Here is an 8,886-nt window from a genome sequence, read left to right as displayed (position 1 = left end):
CCCCCCCCAACAATTGTCCAGGTGGCAGGGAGTTTTGTGCATTTAAGAGCAGGAAGGGAGGCCTGGATGAATAATGTCTCCCTTATTGTTGTAATTAATCGTTGGCCCTGCAATGGCATTGATAGCATCATGGGAACCGCTAGTGAGGAGCTCTACTCTCTAAAGGTTCACCCCTGGGGTCAAGGCAAATCTGGCTATGGGAAAAATGCGCAGGTTAGAAATAATACACAGGAAAATGCTTTATTTTTATGCTCACAAATCAGGGAAACTTGCTGTGGCTGCTTCTCAACCTAAGCCAGTTATATACACTGCAGTCGGCTTAGCGGTTCAGGATGCATTTTTCAGCCTTTTTAGTCGGATCATTACATGGAAATAAACCCAATTTCTGCCTTTAAGCCCCTGGTGATACAGTGCCAACAAGTGACTGTGATTACAGAAGTGAGGAAACCACCGTATAATTGAAAAAAACAAATCTAATCAAAACTGTGTTCTGCCACACTCAAAATATGGTTCTAAAGGTTTGGAGGAAAAGGAGTCTGCTCCCTGCAAGAGGCAGCCTGCAACAGTAGAAAGCCCCTCAGCTTGCAACGAGGAGAAGTCGTGCCCAATTCTTGTTGATCAATAAGGCAGCCAGGCAGCTGACAAATTACTGCACATCTATTGGTGGGGGACCCCTTTTGGGGTAGGTTTCAGACTCTGTTAACTGGAGGAAAAGAGGTACACCTTGATCTTGAACATTTTTCTTTTTTTCCCCGTTTCTGACCTGGAATAAAAAACAAGAGTGAGGGGTGAGGAAGGAGCATGATCTGAGGTTAATAACGCAGCAGTCCTCCAGGAGATGGTTTAGTGGGCCAACAGAGCAACTGGGTGTTATTAAATAGCTCCAGCTCTACGCCTACCTTAGCGTGTGAGCCTGGTCACCTTTCTTGGGTGCTATGGATAGTGGTGACGTCACAGACTTGTTGTGAGGACCAAATAAAATCTTGGTTGTAAAAGCACCTTGAAAAGCATATAAGCAAATGTTTTCAAGTGAGAGGTGAGGTGCCAGTGTTGCAAGAGGAAGCCAGACTATTCCAAAGCCCTCATGAGGATTTTTAACATCTAAGCTCCAGCAGCCTTATTGGAGACTCTGGTAAGTTGAAAGCTCAGGACATTTTACATTCTGAAGGGATCCAACAACGTCATTAGGATCTGGTCTTCCTCTGCCTCTCCTCTTTGCTCTGCTCCCTTTCATCCTTCAATCTTGGTCCCACATGGTGGCAAGATGGCTGCAGCAGTATCTGCTACCTAAGGTGACTGTTCTTCTCTGAACCAATGCCAGTGGCCAGGGAGACATGATGCTTTAATGGGCCAGGTTTGGGCATATGGTCTACTCTGGGAGCTGGATGTGGGAACTCCCCCCAGAGCACAGAGGCTGAGGGTAAGGAAGGGGGTGGGGATAGGCACCAAGAAGGCAAACCATACCGGGTACCAAGAGGTCAGCAGGGTGCTAAGTTCAGGTCGTAGCATTGTGTTGTGCCTTTACGCCTTCCCGCTCCTGCGGCACTAACTCCCCTCCCTGGCCCTTCTAGAACCTGGAAGGGGGACTAGAGTCCTCGTTCTCAATCCCAGCAGCAAGCTACAAATCCTGTCCCACTTGCCTGAGCCTTCCCAGCCCCTTCGCTCAGGGCTAGTTTCTAGATTTCCCCAACCGGGAGTTGGCCCCGTGCTCTACAGGAGGAAGGGCTCTTGAGTAGAATTTCTACCTATGGATCTTGCTTTTCTCTCCATTGGCACTTGCCTCTCTGCTTTTTGATCTCTGTTTCCATCTCTTCCCCATACAACATTCTACCTGGTCCATCACATTGGGTTCCTAAGTGCCTAATTTGCACTTGGGTTTTGATCACATTCCTTTGAACTTAACCATCAAGTTCTCAAGAGAGAAGGTTCCAGGCTGTTTGGTCTCATTGCACTGAATCCTTACCCCACCATCACGAGATGGGGATTATACTCCCTACCTTTTGCAGGTAGCTGAATGGAGGCATGGCAAGGTAAAATAATGTGTCTACAGCTAACACGACTAGTAAGGGACAGAACTAGGGTTCAAACCAGGGTTCATGACACCAGCAGCTGTGTTCTTAATCTCTATATTAGAATGCCTAGTTTTAAAAGAGGCTCAGGTCTTACAAAGGGCTTAAATAGAGCTGGGGGACAGTCCCAGATGGAATATGCCAGACCGAAGTAGAAGCATCAGGAGGAGTTGATGATGGGCTATCAGGCTGTCCTGACTTAGAGATCAGGCTCAGCCAACGTCACCAACAGGGAGAAGGCAGACCAGGAGCACAAGGGCTCAGAATCAGATCACCACGGTCAGAACAGTAAGCGCAGCGGCCTGAAGCTGGGCAGGACAAGGCCGGAGGGAAAGATGAGCTGCCAGGAGGCAACTGGCCTGGCTCCTTAACTGCGGGAGTTTCCTTCCTCAAGTGCACATCTTGGCTCACAATCCGACCCATTTGTACTCTTAGAGCCTGGACCTCGAAGCATTAAACAGAGAAGTTTGCTGTGGGTTGGGAAGGGGGACAGAATGGGTCAGCTGAAGCTCAGAAACCACATCAGAATATTATGTGGGCCAAGTACTCCCAGTGGGGCCACAGGATAGCTGGGCTTACTTGAGATTTAAGGAACCTACGAGGCCACTCTCACGGGAGGTCAGAGACTCGTGCTTTAACAATGACTGCTGTTGCTCCTCAGCACTGCCCCCAGGAACCTGTGCCACAGGTGGGGGGTGTGGGTACACAGGCTGTGCTGGCAATGTGGGCCTCCTTCCCCCAGTTTGGCCCCTCTTTTTAATGAGTTTTGAGTACAAAATGTCTCTCCCCAGGCACAAAGAGCTTTGGTAACAAGATGCCCAGAGTTAGTTATGACACTCAGGCTAACAGCCTCTTGCAGGAAGGAATTTTTTTTTAATGTCATCATAAAACTGCCCAGCTCACCTAGCCCTGCCGTGGAAATGGTGCCTTTGGGGCCAGGGAGGAGATAAGAGCATCTGACCTGAAGCTGAGACAAAAGCGAAAGTTGGGGATACACGTCCTCTCCCAGCCAGAGTCCAACTTTCCTTTCTGCAGTGCCTAGGTTTACAAGAAGCAGCAGATCGCGAGATGGAGGTGAGGAGAGTACAAACCGGGGGCCCTGACCTGGCCTAGCTCTGTGCAGAGGAATGAAGCCTGTGAAAGCCTCCCAGAGACGAGTCCTTTGTCTGGCCTGACCTCCCCTGGGCTTGTCCGTATGCAGAAGGAGCAGCTGCTCTGAACCCTCAGCCTAACTGGGGCGCTTGCCCTGCGTTCTGCCTGGAGTCAGCAAACACGCCTGCCAGGCAGCGTCCATGGACCACTCCCTTAGATGAGAGGCATTCCAGAGCCTGGGCTCTGGAGTCAGGAAGATCTCTGTCCAGATGTCACTTTGCCATTTCCTAGCTGAGTCACCTTGGATGACTGCCCATCCCTCAGCCTCTGTTCCCTCAGTGGTGAGTTGGGGAAAATAGTAGCCATCTAGCAGGGCTCAGAGAAGCACCAGGCACACAGTGCTTAAGGCACTGTAATGAAAAATATTACTGAATTATTAAAAATTAAGTTATTAATAGTATTAAACTATTATGACACAATTGTCCAACCCAGAGCCTTCATGACAGTGTTCAAAAGACCTTTCCTTCCAGAGAGGCAGCATTGAGGGGCTTCCTTACACTGGCCCTAGACACACAGAGATGAATAAGATGAAGACCTGCCCTCAGTGGTACACAGAGAGCAGGGGACACAAGACAGTCCAACACTAGACTGGAATTAGTGTCAAAAGTGCTATGACAGATGAACGTGCAATTTTGGGAGCTCTCGGGAGAGAACAGCACCCACCTAGGGGATTTAGGGAGTTGTCCTTGGATCTGGGCCTGGAAGAGTGAGCTGCATTTGAGTGGATGGGTAGTTATTGGCAGAAGAAATGACATTTTAGGAAGAGGGAATAGCGGGAACAAAAAGCATGGTGATTGGATATGACCCAGAATATCGGGAACACGTGAGTGACTGAAGGGCTGGAGAGTGCAGTCATGATGGGGGCTGGTAGGAGAGGAGGGGAGAAAGGTAAGCTGGTCAGGACTTGGAAGTGACTAATATGGCTGGAAGTGACCCCAGAGGATGATGCTGTCCAAGAGGACTTTCAGTGACGATGGAAATGTTCTATATCCACACTTCAATATGGTAGCCATGGGCAATACACAGCTATTGAGCACCTAACATGAAGCTAGTAAGACTGAGAGATGAAATTTTTAGTTTTACTTCATTTTAATCAATTTAAATATAAATTTCAATAGCCACACGTGGCTACTGGCTACCATATTGGACAGCACAGCCACAGAACTTACGACATGATGTTAAGTGTGTAGAGGGAGCTCTCAAGGTCGTCTTCTTGCAGTCCTATCCTCAGCCCATAAAACGGGAGCTCCTACCCAGGCTGCTGCTGTGCCGCAGAGTGGATGAGCGGGGCCGAAATACAACTTGTTTCCTACTTGCTGAGATATGCACCCTGACATGGTGGTGTCTGCCCAGAGGAAGGGGAGCTTTTTCTAATTCTTACAAAGCCATCATATGGGAAAGCAGCAGCCCTGCTTCCTCTGAGGTTTCTGTTGCTCAGTGATCTGTTGTCTGCATGTAGAGTCAGGTGTCCTCTCAGCTCCTGCTTCCCAGAGATGCTGGGCCGGACGAGCATGGCCCAGGCAGGTGTGCTGGTTGCTGACTATTAGTCAACAACACTCCAAGAGGTGAGAAGGCCAGGTCCTCAGTACGGCTGTCAGTGTAAAGTTCTCTTCTGCAGCCCCAGTTTTACCCCAAAGTGGGTCCTTTGGCGTAAACTTGGGAGGAGGTAATGACCCTTACTTTGCCCACAGGTTGAGAGGGCAGTCATTATTCAGTCTTACCAGCAAGAGTACATATCATACTTTCATTCTCACTTGGCTTCCTGGTCTATTTCTTAGTTGTTTCTAATACAAAGAGGGGAAAGGCAAGTAATTATACTCCTTTGGAACTTCCTACCTCCCAACAAAAAGGACTTTCCCATCCTGAATGCAAAAGCAGTGACACGTTCAAGTGCCAACACATCCATTCATGATGTACTGCTCTCAAACCAGGCACAGGCTGTCAGAATCAGAAGGAATATTGAATTCTGAAATCTTACCATAAGATGAGGAAAGAGGTCCCAGAGAAGTCTGATGACCTGCTCAAGACAGGTAGGAGCCAGATATGACTGGACTCCAGTTCTCCTGAATCAATCCGGATCTAACTGTACAAATCAAAGGTTGCAAACTGGTGGCCATTGGTTAAAGTCAGCCTGTTGATTTTTTTTTTTTTTAACGTCCACAGCATCGGCCCATGCACAACTTAAAAGATATTTTTTTGAATTATACTTAAAAACCAGAAGAATTCACTTTGATATCCAGATTATCTATCATTTCTGGACCTGCAAATCCATGTTTCGGCAAGGGGCTGAAGCAAAGTAGTGCCCAATCCTACACAAAGAGGGGTGAAGGGGAGGGGTGAGAGATGGGGACCGTTTCAGAAGCTGCAACCCAAGCAGTCTAACTGGATCACAAAGTAAAGCATGCTGCTTTCAGATCATCTGGTTCATAATTCATTATTGCCTATTATAAGGATGTAGAGTTTAAATCTCTATAGACGTTTAAATAAAATATAGATCTTAGAGATCCTGTGGTCAAGCCAATTCATGTAACAGACGAGCATCATGGGTCCCAAACCACAGCCTGCAGGTGAAAACAGGGTCACAGAGCTAGGGACCAGGCAGGAGTTGACTGGTTTCCCTGGTCTTGCTCTGGGGGAACTCTATTCCTCCCTCTCAAAAATAGTTTTGGGAGCAAATCTCTAGGATTGTTTCTTGTGGACTCCCATGTATCAAGGATACTGATTTCTGCACCAAAGGCATTAATGTCCAACCTGGCACATAACAGGCAATGAAATAAATGTCTTGGGTGAATGAGTCAGGGAATGACTTCAAACTTGGGTGCTGTGGCCCAAAGCCAAGGCAACTGACACTGGCCCTTAGGGCACCATCTTCTGAAGCCACCAGTGCCATTATCTTTGCTCACAGCCAAGCAGCTAGCCCCCATGCCTAGTGTCTTGCTGTTCCCAAATATTTCAGTGAAAAGCCTTTGATTCAATTTTCCCTCCCTCTCTTATAACTCTCTTGCTCTAGGACTCCACTGGGGGCCCCAGAGCTACCCTCCTGCTGTTACCTGTTATCCTTGAATAAGACCAATTCCCCTTCAACTCTGCTTCTCCTTGGGACAAGCTGTTTTCTGAGAAGCTCCTTGATCCTGCAAGTAATGAGGTCCTGGGGTGGAGAGGGCACCCTAATGGGGCTTCCAGACTGGTTCAGAAATGTCTAGACCCAACCTAAGCTACCTTGTCTGTTAAATAAGGATGGTGCCACATTGAAAAGAAAGTAAGACAAGCACTTTGCTGCTGTCTGGTAGAGCAGTTTGGGGCCCCTGTTTAACATTTGCTGGGCTCCACTTAAGAGGAGGGCCTCGCTGGCCTTGGCCACCATCCTGAAATGGCTCTGCTCATTTGATAGCCTTTGCCGTTGAAAATTTTCTCTCCATAAACATCCACAGGATGGAAACCCAGAAAAAAACACTTTTTTAATATCTAAAAATTAAGTCTCAGCAATGCACTTTGGAACAGAGGGCAATAAATTACAACTTACCATGTGCCAGAAATTATACTAATTGTATATTGTATTAAATTCTCACAACAGCCTTTAGAGGGTTTTATAATCCCCATTTATAGGTGAAAAGTGGAGATGGAGAGAGTAAGCGGCTTGCCTGAAAAAAGGGCTGAGACACAACTGAAATCCAGGTTTTTCTCATCACAAAGCAATGTCTTTCTCTTAGTGTTGTCCCTTCCAGAGAGACTGTTTTTTTCTTTAAAGCATCCCAGATCACACAATGTCAGCTGGCGTTTTCTGTGGTGTTAATACTGGGATCTCACACAACACCACACTCCCACCATAGTCTGAGACTCCGCATAATGCACATGCAATTAACCTGGAAAACGTAGTGTTCTAACCTCCCTCATAGAGATGAAATCCTCAGAACTCCAAAGCGATACTTAGACCACAGCAAATGCCATCTGATCGCCCAGTCCAAGGTTCAGCCTAAAACCTCCTGCAGGGTCTCACTCTAAAGATAACCCAAACATTCTCACAGCTTCCTGGTTGTTAAAACAACAACTACAGTAGCAGGAATTGAGACCTAAAGATCAGTGGGGTAGAAATGAGGAAGGAAATGAAATAGCATGTTAAATGACTATTTTTCCCTAACTTGCCCTGTTCTTTCTAGATAGAGCCCAAGAACTTGCATAGTTATAGGGGGATAATTCGATTGATCAAATGCTGAACGTTTTCTATCAATTTCAAGATTGTTCAAATCTCTAAGGACTTTGAAGTCTAGGGTGCGGTAGAATTCCTCCTGCTGTCTATGCCAGGCAGGGTTGACAGATCACTCCTGTGAGGCTTTTCTGAAGCCCTTGTGTAAACTGCCCTAAGTCTAGCAATTTTAAAAAAGTGTGTCATTATAGTTCTCTGCCCTTCAGAAGATCTGATCTTAATACCCTTCTATTTTTTTTGTTCCTTTCTGATTTCATCAAATTTATTGCCACAGTTGGGCACAGTGGCTCATGCCTGTAATCCTGGAACTTTGGGAGGCCAAGGCAGGAGGATCGAGTGAGCCCAGCAGTGTGAGGCTCCAGTGAGCTAGGATCGCATCACTGCACTCCAGCCTGGGTGACAGAGTGAGACCCCGTCTCTAAATAAATAGTTGTTACTCTGGTTCTTTGTCTCTCTCTCCCCAATCTTTTTCTACTTCAGATCAAAGAGCTTCCCCATTTCCCCACTTCTGGGTTTGCTCCCTGGAGGGCAAAGTTAGCTTCCTTCCCGCCTCCTTTTCCAGGCACACAGGGTGCCCCTTAGCCAATGAAACCTCCACCCCCAAGAGCCTCTCAGGATTTCAGGCTGACAAGTCGTTGTAGAAGACATGGTTTGGTTTGATGTGGTTAAGTCGGTCCTCACTGCACCTTCATACTCTCAGCCTCAAACCACTCTCCCCCTCACCACCCTCACTTTCCATTGCTTTGGATTATCTTTCATCAGTTACCACCAGCCTGCACAGCCCCCACCAAGGGTGCAGCCGGGCAAGAAGGGCAGTACATTTCCTTCCCTGGCTGACGGCTGTGGGTGAGCAGGTCCAGTGTGGGCTCTCTACCGGGAACAAGAGAAAGAGAAAGCAAGAGGCTGCAAAGACTGTTGCTACATGGTTTCCCCTAAGTCCCAGAAATAGAAAGGCAGACTTCCTACTGGCAGAGCCCCTGTGCAAACCACCAGACCACACGGCCAGATAAGAAAATTGTTAGATTGTGTCATACTTCCTTCATGGGCTCTAGTTTCTGAAAATGGCCCTGAATTTCAGAGAGCCTCACCACAATCCAAGAATGTAGAGGGGATTGTAGAGGAGGATGAAGGCACCAGGCATCTCTCTTTGCTGGGGTAAATTTATGTTCAACTGCAGAACTAAAGGGGAAAAAAAGATCATGAAAGATTAGGCATGAGCTAACTTTCTTAGTTGCCTGTATGAGAGAAAGAAATGAACTGGACATCAAGAGACATTGAGAAAGGGAATCTGCCAGCCAGCAATGTGTCCTTGGCCTTTTCAATTCACATATGTTCATTTATTGAATACCTACTGCGTGCCAGGCACTCTGCTTGGTGCCGCAGATTCAAAGGGGAATAAGACACCTTCTTGCAGAATGAGGAGGCTGGGCTAGATTCAGATTCACCTAGATTCCAACTCTT

The sequence above is a fragment of the Eulemur rufifrons genome, chromosome 6, assembly GCF_041146395.1.
Source record: "Eulemur rufifrons isolate Redbay chromosome 6, OSU_ERuf_1, whole genome shotgun sequence".
NCBI lineage: Eukaryota > Metazoa > Chordata > Mammalia > Primates > Lemuridae > Eulemur > Eulemur rufifrons.
This window is presented reverse-complemented; position numbering follows the sequence as displayed.